The sequence below is a fragment of the Nicotiana tabacum genome, chromosome 15 (genome assembly GCF_000715075.1).
Source record: "Nicotiana tabacum cultivar K326 chromosome 15, ASM71507v2, whole genome shotgun sequence".
NCBI lineage: Eukaryota > Viridiplantae > Streptophyta > Magnoliopsida > Solanales > Solanaceae > Nicotiana > Nicotiana tabacum.
The window spans coordinates 50559138-50573349 of record NC_134094.1 but is presented as its reverse complement, the minus strand read 5'-3'; positions in this window follow the sequence as shown (position 1 = coordinate 50573349).

The following is a 14212-nucleotide window of genomic DNA, read 5'->3' as shown; positions in this document are numbered from 1 at the left end:
TTCACCTAATCAAGCCATCAAAACTAATTCGCTTTATCTCGTCCAAGCCACCCTGGTCACCAAAACCCAAAAATATTGCCACCAAAACATCTGTAAAGCTTCCACATCATTATTACCCAAAAGAACAGAGCATGCCATTACCATACTGGTCTAGCCCACTACCCAGTGGTCCTATTTTCTACGAGGTTCTCCTGAATTACCCTCAAGTTGACGTTTCTCCTTATCACAACACTACTACCCTTACCCAAAGCTCACTCAGTATGCTCAAATCTAAATTACACTGCCCGAACGGACCAAAAGACACAAGCCCCCAAAGAAATAACTCTACCTTAACGCCACCAATCTAATTCATACTCCGTGCGCACTACATCCTTCAAAATAACAATTTAATCATCTCATGATTTTTCATAAAGTGCAATATAACCCGCATTCAAGAAATTTTCTTACTCATGTTATCCCTGATTTCAACCTCTGCAAGTCGTAACCAACCCACAAGTATGCCTCAAACAAAAACTAAAATTTAACATATATCCATGAAATTGAATTGTTAATAGCAGACTCCCCCACTTGGCTCAAAGCCATAGATTAAAATAATTGATAACTCACAATACCCATACTTTATTACTTCCTTAATACCGCAGTCAGTTCAACAAAAATTCTTCTCAAGCTCAAGACACACCAACCATAAAATACCTCAATCATCCGCTAAGTTAGCATTTATTCTCGCGACAATCAAGTCAACTTTCTCAACCCGATTCAAATTCAAATCTCAACATATATGCCTCGTTGATAGAAAAGAAACTCTCTATTCACATCACAAGGAACACACCTACATAGATTACTGCGTAGGAGATAACCCACCTGCTTAGTCTCAAATTGGCATCTTGTTATACCTTTTCGCAGCCATAATTACTATGCAATCACTTAATCTTTCTGAGTCCAAAATCATTAACCAAACAGGAGAATATAATTTGCCCCAAAATTTAACAACGTGAAAGATCTTTCAAAACATTCACACTCGAAACTGTACGACACATCAAAATGAAAATAAAGCACCCAATGGCCTTCCTTTACATTTCAAGGAAACACTTTTCGTCACATTCAGATCGTCTTAACACATCCCGCTGTTACATCATACTCATCACAAAGCCATTCCACCACATCATCGAGCCATAAATTCCATTCGTAGGGACATTACCGGACATATGAGTCCAAATGTACAGATTGTAACTGAAGCTAGCGAGCCTAAGCTGCGGTATAAACCTGGCCTCAAGTCCTCCAGACTGGCCCATCACCAAAACACAGAATACATATCTTGAATATCGTTCATGGAATCACAAGCCGGCGATGCACAGCTAATACCGAGCGCTCACATGCGCACACCAATGCGTGGAAGGAATTCAAAGAGTTATGTTTCAAACCGAATCAATTCTGCACGATAGAATACAAGAAAGTAAAATTTTCTAAGGTTTCGGCAGCCTCTCGAAGATAAGTACAGACGTCTCCCTACCGATCCGCAAGACTCTACTAAACCTGCTCATGACTCGTGAGACCTATATTACCTAGAGCTCTGATACCAACTTGTCACGACCCAAAATCCCACCTGTCGTGATGGCGCCTATCTCAATACTAGGCAAGCCAAATATCCCAATAAACCACCATTTCTCTTAAATTTGAAAACAAAATAACTAAATTCAACGGAAGAAATCTTAAAATTTCAAATATATCACACCCTAAACCCAGTGTCACTGAGTACATGAGCATCTAATATGAATACAATGTCTGACTGATAAAAAAATCCACTGTCTGAAAGTATAGAACAGTACAATAACTGGAGGAAAGAGAGACAAGGTCAGCAGACGCCCAACAACTACCTTGATAGTCCCCAACTGATAGTACTCTGAAATCTAACAATCTCCGTGTCCGAAAGCACCTGGATCTGCACAGGAGGTGCAGAGTGTAGTATGAGTGCAACTAACTCAATAAGTAACAAGACTAACCTCTGGGCTGAAAGAAATGATGAGCTCTGCAGGTACAGTCCAGTAAAAATATTGGTACAGAAATATAAGGATGCTTTCAAGTTGAACAGTTAAACTCAATACAAGTGAAATAGATCAATGCTGCATGATATGAGGCATATGACATCTCAGTAGAAAGACCTCAAGTAAATACTGGTCATAAATTATCCGGTCACTTGGTATTGTTTATGGCCAATCCAGCCCAGGGGTGTTCCAACCCGTATATATATGCACATCGACTGACAATCAGTCACCTAGTACCGTATAAGGCCAATCCAACCCTGGGATAATTTATCCCTAAATATAAATGATACTGACAAGATCCATGTCCGCATAACTCATTACAATACAAATAAGTAAGACAAGTCCATGCCCTGGGAAAAATTCATCCCAAATATATATATATATATATATATATATATATATATATATATATATATATATAAGCAGTAAGTAAGGCAAGTCCATGCCCTGGGAAGTCCATCCCGAATATCGATGATCATCTACGCTCATTGTGGGTGTACAGACTCCGGAGGAGCTCCTTCAGCCTAACCGCTATAAGTCCACCGCGCTCACTAGGGGTGTGTGCAGACTCTCGGAGGGGCTCCTTCAGCCCAAGCATGATATAAAGCCAATATGGCCTACTGCAGGCGGGCAGCCCCGATCCGTATAATAATAAAGCCAATGAGGCCTACTGCAGGCGGGCAGCCTCGATACATTTAATAATAAAGCCAATAAGGCCTGCTGCAGGCGGGCAGCCCCGATCCATAAAATAGTAAAGCCAATAAGGCATGCTACAGGCGGGCAGCCCCGATCCAGAACAATAATAATGTATAAAGCCATTCTGGCCTGCTGCATTGCTCAGCTCAATCCCATAAATATCCTTACAATGAACAATTATTACTGAGTGTGAAATGTATATTTTAGAATAATTAATTTAACATCATCACGACCCCATGGGTCCTAAAATATCGGCACATAGCCTAAACATGATCTTTATTACTAGCCTCAGCTTAATTCCTCTAACTAGTGCCACATGTTCATATAATAACATGATTCTTTAATTTTACTATTTCACAAGATTTATTCAAGACACACTTTTTGTGGTGTACATCTACATGTTCTTTACCTATCGTGTGTGTCACCTCCAAATAATTCATATCATACCAAATTCGGGGATTCATACCCTCAAAACCAAGTTTAGAAGTGTCACTTACCTCAAAGCGTGAAATTCTTTACTTTGATATGCCTTTGCCTCGCAAATCGGCCTCCGAATGCCTAGAATCTCGTTGTTTCCTCTGAAAATCACCCAAAAATTGCCTCAATCCGAGCTCCAAATCGTTAAAAATGGAAAATGGGATGAACTCCCATTTTCTAAACTTAAACTTTCTGTCTAGGCCTCTCTTCTTCGCGAACGCGATAGGTCCCTCGCATTCGCGAAGACAAAATGTGCTGCCCAACATTTGCTCTTCGCGAACGCGTGACACTGCTCATGAACGTGATACCTTAGAGAGCCCTTCTTCGCGAACGCGAGCTCCCCTTTGCGAATGCGAAGGCAAAAACCCATGCCCACTATTTTTCCCTTCGCGAACTCGATACCCAAACGCGAACGCGACGCACAACCCAGCTCCTCTTCGCAAACGCGAGACCCCATCACGAACGCGAAGAGTAAATCCTGCCTGCCTGAAATTCCTCTTCGCGAACGCGAGGGCCCACTCGCGAACGAGAAAGAGAAAATCCGAAAAATGCAGCAACAGATATCAGCAATCCCACCAAGGCCATAAATGATCCGTTAACCATCCCAAACTCACCCGAGCCCCTCGGGACCTCAACCAAATATACCAACAAGTCCTAAAACATCATACAGACTTAGTCGAACCCTCAAATCACCTAAAACAATGCTAAAACCATGAATTGCACCCCAAATCAAGCCTAATGAACTTTGAAATTTCTAATTTCTACAAACGACTCCGGAACCTATCAAATCACGTCCGATTGATTTTAAATTTTGCACACAAGTCATAAATGACATAACGGAGGTATTCCAATTTTAAGAATATGATTCCGACCCCGATATCAAAAAGTCAACTCCTCGATCAAACTTCCCAAAAATTTAACTTTCGGCATTTCAAGCCTAATTCCACTACGGACCTCCAAATAATTTTTCGGATACACTCCTAAGTCCAAAATCACCATACAGAGCAATTGGAATCATCTAAATTAAATTTCGAGGTCGTTTACACATAAGTCAATATCCGGTCAACTATTTCAACTTAAGCTTCCAAGCTAACTCCAAAATATCTTAAAATCAAAACCAACAATTCACATAAGTCATAATACCTCATAGGAAATTATTCAAGACTTCAAATAGTTGAAATGAGCGTAAATACTCAAAATGACCGGTCGGGTCGTTACAAGTTCCTACCATACTCTTTCAGTCCAGGGTTCTTGCAATGGTCACTGAGTTTACTAGAGGTGGCCTCGAATTCAACAACCATTCAAATCGAGGTTGTTTTAAGTATGGAGAGGTAAGGCATATCAAGAATGATTGCCCCATGCATGGTAGAGGCGCAGCCCAGCAAGGTTCTCAAGTTGTGGCTTCAGTGCCAGTTGTTACACCACCAGCCCTACAAGCTAGAGGGGGAGCCCAGAGAGTCATGGGGCGTCCCAGAGCGGGAGGTCATTTTAGCGTAGGTCAGGCCCGTTATTATGCATTTTTGGGTAGATCCAAGGTGGAGGCTTTCGATGTAGTCACTAGAGGTATTATTTCAGTCTGTCACAGGTATGCATCAGTTCTACTCGATCTTGATTCCACATATTCCTATGTGTCATAGTACTTTGCATCGCATTTGAATTTTCCTTGTAGTTTTCTTGATATCCATGTTCATGTATCTACACATGTTGGTGAATCTATTGTGGTCGATCGTTTGTATCGGTCTAGTGTGGTTACTATTGGGAGTTATGAGACTCGTATCGATCTTCTATTGCTTAATATGGTGGACTTTGATGTAATTTAAGTTCACTGGGACTGCCTTCAGATGTGGGAGGCTTATCATGCTAAGACCGTGACGTTGGTGATGTCGGGGTTGCCAAGGATCAAGTGGAGAGGTTCTCTAGATTATGTTCCCATTATAGTGATTTCATATTTGAAGGTCCAGCGGATGGTTGGGAAGGGTTGTTTATCTTATTTGGCCGTTGTTAGAGGTGTTAGAACTGATACTCCTATTGTTGAGTCAGTTCCAGTAGTGAGTAAGCTTTGGATATATTTCCTGCAGACCTACCGAGCATGCCACACGATAGAGATATTAATTTTGGCATTGATTTGGCGTCCGTCTCTCATCCCATATCTATTCTATTGTATAGCATGGCTCCGGTTGAGTTGAAGAAATTGAAGGAACAATTGCAACAGTTGTTGAATAAAGGGTTCATCGGGCCTATTATATCACCTTGGGGTATGCAAGTGATGTTTGTAAATAAGAAGGATGGTTCTATGTAGATATGTACTAACTATAGGCAGTTGAATAAGGTGACTATCAAGAACAAGTATCCATTGCCTTGCATTGATGATTTGTTTGATTAACTTCAGGGTACCAAGCTATTTTCAAAGATTGACTTGAGATCAAGCTATCATCAGTTAAAGATTAAGGCTTCAGACATACCTAAGATGGCTTTCAGGACTCGTTACGGGCGTTATGAGTTTTTGATGAAGTGACTTGGGAGAGCAAGCATGATATGCGGAGCAGATATCCTCATTTGTTTTGTATTCCAAGTATGATCCTAAACTTATTTGAGTACGAACGTTTATATAAGAGGGGGAGAAAGTAACAACCCGGACGGTCGTTTAGTATATCTGCACCTTGTTCCCCTATTTTATGCTTCCTATATGTCGTTTTGTGACTTTAGGGGGGTGGATGATTTGACTTCGAGAAGCTTTGAGAATGAATTGAGACACTTAGTCTCATTTTGGAAGCTTAAGTTATATGAGTTAACCAAGGTTTGACTTTTGTAAAAACAACCTTGGATTGGTGATTTGATGGTTCCAATATGTTCGTATGGTGATTTTGGACTTAGGCGTATGTTCAGAACTGGATGTGGAGGTTCTTAGAGGGTTTTGGCCCTATTTTGCGAAAGTTGGCAATTTGATGGTTTGGAGAGTTTTTAAGTTTGACCAGGAGTTGACTTTAATGATATCGGATTTGGATTGTTATTCCGGAACATTGAATAGGTTTGTTTTGTCATGTGGAACTTGTGTGTGAGGTTTGGATGTAATCTATATTGGTTAGGCGTGAATCGGACGTTTAGTTGGAAGTTGGAAACTCTTGAACTTAAGATAAGCATTTTGATCATCGATTCATGATTTTGATGTTATTTATGGTGTTTTGAGCCCTTTGATAAGGTTGGATTAGGTATATGTACTTATTGGTATGATTGGAATGGGTATCGAGAGGCGCAGGTGTGATACAGGGTGGTTTCTGACCATTTCTCTCTGTTTAGGAACTGTTGGTTTTCTGATGCAGGATGATTCTTCACAACCATGAAGGGAGTCTCGCAAACATGGATAAAGGGAGGTTGGCAGGTGTTTTGTTGATCGCGTTCACGACTCAGCGATCGCATTCGCATATAGGACTTGGCATGTTCATGGCAATCACATGGGAGCGATCATGTTCGCGTAGGGTCAGAACCTGGCTGGGGGCCTTAGTCTCCGCGTTCGTGAGGAGGGTGTCGCATTCGCAAAGTAGCGGCTTGTTGTCTTTCGTGATCGTAGAGGGCCAGACGCGATCGTGTAGGGTGATTTTGGGTTGCAGCAGATTTGTGATTCGTGATCGCAAAGCTTTGGACTGCGATCATGAAGGGTATGCATGGGCAGACCACTTAAGTGACTTATTTCTGGATTTTGCCCACTCTTTCATATTTTGAACCCTAAACTTCGAGAGTACGGGATTTTGAAGATCAATTTTGCTATACCAATGGAGGTAAGCAATTTTCACTTGGATATGACTATATATCTTGATTTCTCATAGATTCTACACCTAAAAACATAGATTTTGATGTGAAATTTGGGATTTTTGTCGACAACTTAAGAGGATGTATTTTGGGGATTTGAGTATTGATTTGGACTCGATTTTAAAATCTAATCACATATTTGGACTCGTGGGGTTATGGGTAGTCGGGATCTACCCCTTGACTCATGTTTTGACGAAGAGAGTCCGGGTTGACTTTTATTAACCTTTAGGATTTTGATTAAAGGTTATAGTTTTATTATTTTGAATTGATTTCTATGGCTTTATTTGATGTTATTGGATTGTATTTGACTATATTCGAGCCGTTTGGAGTTGGATTTTGACGATTTGGTACTTTGTGGTTGATTTTTGGCTACCAGATGGAGGCAAGTCTCTTCGCTAACCTTGTTAAGAGGGAAACCACCTAGGATTTACTTGATAGAGATGTGTTAAGGGATTGGGGGTGGTGTATATATGAGGTATTGAGCGCATATACACGTACCAAATTTATATTATGATCGGGTAGGATTAGGATACTTTTTGCCTTGATTGATTATGTGCTCATGTTGATTCATGACTTGTTTGGCTTATATGACTACATTGCTCTCTCTCTCTCTTTCATGTTAAAGATCATGCCTATGTTTATGATTATTTTCGAAGGAGTGGGAGCTTATTCTTGATATGTTGAATTTCTTGATTTACCCGTAGTCATATAGGAAGTCCATGATCACATACCCCCATGATTTTTGTTAAGTCCCTGTCCATCTATTATCTATAATTCTTGGGCATATAGATATGTATTATATGTGGATACATGATTTGGACTGAGATTGTGGCACGAGAGGTAAGGTCATGCAGATGAAATACAGTTGTAGCACACAGAATATGATGAACAAATATTTGATTATGAGTGATCTATCAAGCTCCTTTTTGCGTCAGGTGATTACCCCATGTTACTTTGGGCTCTATGAACGCGGTCCATACATGGATTGTGTTGTTACACCCCATGTATTCGTACGTGAAAGTATGCCATAAATAAATTTATGAAAGCTCGGAAATGAGATGTTACATCTAGCATTTTCATACGTTAAAGTTTCGTCGTAAGTTAATCGCCGTAAGCCCGGGAATGAGATTATAAGTATTATGCTATTTCAAGCAAGTGATAAGTAAATTCATGAATGTGAGAAGGTAAGGGAATTGAAGAAAATGAGTTTCGTCGAAGTTTGACATTTTGAGATAAAATACGGTCCAAGCTATAATACCCCGTATTTATGGACTAGTACCATACAAGGTACCATATGACCATAGCCGCGACCGATATCGTGCCACGGCTACGACCGACATCATGCCATGGCCATGCCCTACCACGTCTGACATCAGGCCTTAGGCATGCCCTGCTATGCCCGACGTCCTGCCATGGCCATGTCTGACATCGTTCCATGGCCGCGTCTGACGTCGGGCCATGGCCATGCCCTGCCCCGTCTGATGTCTTGCCATGGCCATGTAATCCCTCGTGCCATGTCTTGCCATGTCCTGCGTCGTGCCATGGCCAAGACCTGCCACGTCCGGCATCGTGCCATGGCCGCGTCTGACATCGTGCCATGGCCGCGTCTGACATCGTACCATGGCCGCGTCTGACATCGTCCACGCCCTGCCTGGTACTGGCATTGCTCATGGCAGCATCTGGTTTTTGGCAACGGAATGATGGAGCGTCATGCGCACGGTGCCGCAAGGTGCCATGCGTGTGGGGCTAAGCTCAGTACATGTCGAATGTTGTATGGTTATTATGGGTTGTGTCTGTGCCTTTAACTTGTGGCGCCTTCTTCGTGCGGGCTTCTTCACCGACCTTGATCTTCTTTTGAACTATGCCTGAGTAGGGCGAAGCTAGAGGAAACTCTGGTAGAGGCCCGCAGCGATACTGACATGCAAATTGTTCGCCTGACTTGGGTATAGGGGCGAAAGACTAATCGAACCGTCTAGTAGCTGGTTCCCTCCGAAGTTTCCCTTAGGATAGCTAGAGCTCGCATGCGAGTTCTATCAAGTAAAGCCAATGTTTAGAGGCATGGGGGCCGCAATGCCCTCGACCTATTCTCAAACTTTAAATAGGTAGGACGGTGCGACTGCTTTGTTGAGCCACACCACAGAATCAAGAGCTCCAAGTGGGCCATTTTTGGTAAGAAGAACTAGCGATGCGGGATGAACCGGAAGTCAGGTTATAGTGCCAAACTACGCGCTAACCTAGATCCCACAAAGGATGTTGGTCGATTAAGACAGCAGGACGGTGGTCATGGAAGTCAAAATCCGCTAAGGAGTGTGTAACAAATCACCTGCTGAATCAACTAGCTCCAAAAATGGATGGCGCTTAAGCGCGTGACTTACACCCGGACGTCGGGGCAAGTTCCAAGCCTCGATGAGTAAGAGGGCGCGGCGGTCACTGTAAAACCTTAGGCGTGAGTCTGGGCAGAGCGGCCTTCAGTGCAGATCTTAGTGGTAGTAGCAAATATTCAAATGAGAACTTTGAAAGCCGAAGAGGGGAAAGGATCCATGTGAACGTCACTTTCACATGGGTTAGTCAATCCTAAGGGTCGGGGGAACCCTGACAGATAGCACGTTTTACGCGTACTCTGAAAGGGAATCAGGTTAAAATTCCTGAACTAGGGCGTGGCGGTTGACGGCAACATTAGGAAGTCCGACGACGTTGGCGGGGGCCTCGGGAAGAGTTATCTTTTCTGTTTAACAACCTGCTCACCCTGGAAATTACTCAGTCGAAGGTAGGGTCCAGCGGCTGGAAGAGCACCGCACGTCGCGTGGTGTCCGGTGCGCCCCCGGCGGCCCTTGAAAATTTGGAGGACCGAGTGTCGTCCATGCCCGGTCATACTCATAACCGCATCAGGTCTCCAAGGTGAACATCCTCTGGTCGATGGAACAATGTAGGCAAGGGAAGTCAACAAAATGGTTCCGTAACTTCGGAAAAAGGATTATCTCTAAGGGTTGGGGACAGGGGTCCCAGTCGTGAACCCATCGGCTATCGGCGGACTGCTCGATCTGCTCCTGCGGCGAGAGCGGGTCACCGCATGCTGGCCGGGGAACGGACTGGAAACGGCTCCTTCAGGGGCCTTCCCCGGGCGTCGAAAAACAAACTTAGAACTGGTACGGACAAGGGGAATCTGACTGTTTATTTAAAACAAAGCATTGCGATGATCCCTGCGGATGTTTATGCAATGTGATTTCTGCCAATGCTCTGAATGTCAAAGTGAAGAAATTCAACCAAGCGCGGATAAACGATGGGAGTAACTATGACTCTTTTAAGGTAGCCAAATGTATCGTCATCAAATTAGTGACGCACATGAATGGATTAACGAGATTCCCACTATCCTTGTATACTATCCAGCAAAATCACAGTCAAGGGAACGGGCTTGGCAGAATCAGCAGGGAAAGAAGACCCTGTTAAGCTTGACTCTAGTCCGGCTCTTTGAAATGACTTGAGAATCGGGGCACTGCCCCTCTTTTTGGACCCAAAGCTTGCTTGTAGGCCGATCCGGGCGGAAGACATTGTTAGGTAGGGAGTTTGGCTTGGGCGACACATCTGTTAAAAGATAACGCAGGTGTCCTAAGATGAGCTCAATGAGAACATAAATCTCGTGTGGAGCAGAAGGGTAAAAGCTCGTTTGATTCTAATTTCAAATACAAATAGGAACCGTGAAAGCGTGGCCTAACAATCCTTTAGACCTTCGAAATTTGAAGCTATAGGTGTCAGAAAAGTTACCACAGGGATAACTGGCTTGTGGCACCCAAGCGTTCATAGAGACGTTGCTTTTTGATCCTTTGATGTCGTCTCTACTTATCATTGTGAAGCATAATTCACCAAGTGTTGGATTGTTCACCCACCAATAGGGAACGTGAGCAGGGTTTAGACCGTCGTGAGACAGGTTAGTTTTACCCTACTGATGATAGTGTCGCAATAGTAATTCAACCTAGTACTAGAGGAACCATTGATTAGCACAATTGGTCATCGCGCTTGGTTGAAAATCCATTAGAAACTCCATTCATAATTTCCAAAGTATTACAAGTTTATAGATATAATGAAAAACATGTTTGCCAAATAGCAACATTTCTAGTTCAATTCCCAACATCATACACCACCCACAACTTGTCTACGGAGCCTCTAAATATGACAGAGGAATAGTATGGAAGTGCCGGCAACAAGGCCCCGGCTATACCTCAAGACACAAAGTGTAACATAAAGTGACATCGGGGCCCGGAATAGAGTAGGGCTCACCAAAACCTGCTGAATAGGGAGTAACTGCTAGCGAGGACCAAAGTTGCCCGCTACTGAATCACCTGCATCCATTGAAGATGCAGTGCCCCCGGCAAAAGCGACGCTAGTACATATGGAATAGTACTAGTATGTAAAGCTAACTGTCCTCTTTCAAAATAGAATGCCAATATAAGAAAGGGAAAACTGTGAAAACAACGATCAACAATCAATGATATTCAAATGCCAAGTTAAAACATAATAATTTCTAAAATATGAAGATAAAATTGTGAAGTGATAATCAAATATAATGATAATATTATTTTTTATTGGGAGATCTTTAGCACCAATATATCACTGTTTACAATTTCACCTTTTACAATACCAATATTCACAATACCAATAGCACCGTTCACAATACCAATATTCATAATACCAATACCACCGTACTTTTAGCACGGAGTCCGATCACGACCCGATCAGCTAGGCTTTCTCATTAGAGACATCAACCACAATCACTATCAATACCAATACCACCATACTTTTAGCACGGAGTCCGATAACGACCCGATCGGCTAGGCCATCTTATTTGAAGACATCAACCACAATCTCAATCACAATCTTTGTGCAAATATACCACCGTGAATCCGATCACGACCCGATCGGTTAGGTTGTCTTATTTGATGACATCAACCACAATCATAATTTCAATTATAATTTTCAGCATAATCACCACCATGTGTGCGACATGGTGTCCGATCACGACCCGATCGGCTGGGCTGTCTTATTCGAGACATCAACCCTTTTATATCAGTCAATCTTATCCCAATTAAGAGGAATAATTTTATCACATCAACCTCATCCCAAATAAGAGGAATAATTTTATCACATCAATCTCATCCCAAATAAGGGGAATAATTCACAAAAATAACATAGGTGCAAATGTATTTACCTCATCATCTTCCACATTGTATAAATCTCCACTAGTATTTTCAACCAATAACAACAACAATATTTCCTTGGCTCTTTTGGCCATTCACAAGATTCTTTATTCAAGGCACGGTGGCCATATTTGTTATTCCACACTTTCATTTCTTCCCAATCATGTATCATCATCATAAATATCAACATACATATAATATTCCAGAAATCACAACTTTAAGTTCATTAGAAATGAACAATTTAAGCACAATAGATTTCTTTCCGAGAAATGGAGTAAAATAATTGGCAATTGATGCGTAAGTTAAAATCATCAACAAATAATACATCATTTATTCTTGACATATTTCCCCCCAAGAAGGGCAATACACAATTTCCACTCACGAATATGTAAGAACGCAAAACACATTAAAAATACTCACAAATCATAGCGTCAGTTAAAACAGCCACATATAGGCATGACTTTAACTTATAAGCTCTTAGGCAATTCTATTTTCGAAGTCAATTTGAAATAGTAGAATCAAGGCTCATTTCATAACCTTTCTCACATCATTTCAATTCATTGGCACCATTGGCCACAAGTATAACTTTCACTTATATCAATCATCGCATTTTATACTTCTTTCATATCTTTTAATTCCATTGGCGCCATTAGCCACAAGTATAACTTTCACTTTTGTGTATTGACCACACTTTATATCCCAATTCACTTATTTCACTTCCAACCATCTTTATAGGTTATCAACAGTAAGACATTTCCAATCAAGACTTTAGGTACATATATGAGCAACTAAGAGTCTTAAGCATATTGAGTTTTCTCACACAATTTGGAATCATAGCCTTCATTTGAAACACAACTCAAAGACATAGCATTTTAATACACATATCATTCTTGAACACATTCCCAAAGGATAACATAATGTGTTAGGAAGATTCGGAACACGTTTTGAATACTTAATTCTTGACACTTTGCTTATTCGGGACAGTCAAATTTATTGGGCACAACTCAGAACATAAAATAAGGAACTTGAGACAACCATACTTGAAACTTATGAGAACATCATTGAATTCAATTCCAAGAGAGTAGTTTAGCCAATATACCTTGCTTTGAGCTTTCCTTAAATTACTACAACATGCCGGAAATTCTAGCAATCCCAATCTATTTTGAGACATAACAAAAATTGAACCATTCTTAGGAAGATATTCATGGTCTCAGCTCATTTGAGCATTTTATCAAACACTAGGTGTGCAAATTTAACTACAAGGTTCTTCTACAATATTTCCTTCACTCCACAACCCAATATTTACTTATTTGAGCTCAACAATCTTCCCACAAACCTTATTAGCACAAGCATTAATTAATAATATTCTTACACCCAAGAATCATACTCCTAATCACCCATCTTTTACCCCAAACTCAAAATTGAAGACTAGGAGTTTAAATCTTACCTCTAAGATGAAGATCTTGTGAAATTTCCTTGTTGGATTTCAAAGTTTGCGCAAGATCTTGATGAACAAAACACTCCATCTACTTTCTCTCTCTAGAACACTCTCACTTCTCTCTAAAAAACCTCAGATGATTACCCCAAAATAAGCCCAAAAGCCTATTTATCAAAATGGGGTGGGGTTATGAAAATTAAAAAATTAACCATCCAAAATTAGGTCTGCGGTGGCATAATGGACCGCAGAATGGCTATGCGTGTCGCAAAATGCACCGCAAAATCGGTGCCAAAAACTGGGTTGTACCACTTCTGCGACCAGTTTGCGGTCGCATAACCACTTCTGCGATCGCATAATGGTCGCAGAATTGGTCGCAGAATCACATTCGGCCAGCCTTTGGTAATTTGGTCATAACTTCTTGTAAGAATGTCCAAATGATGAACGGTTTGAAGAGTTAGAAACTAGACACATAGACCTTTCTTTTTATGCTCGTTTGAAGTTAGGTCTTGTGCGAACTCACTTGAAACTTTATCCCATCATAAAATGTTCAACTTGACTTA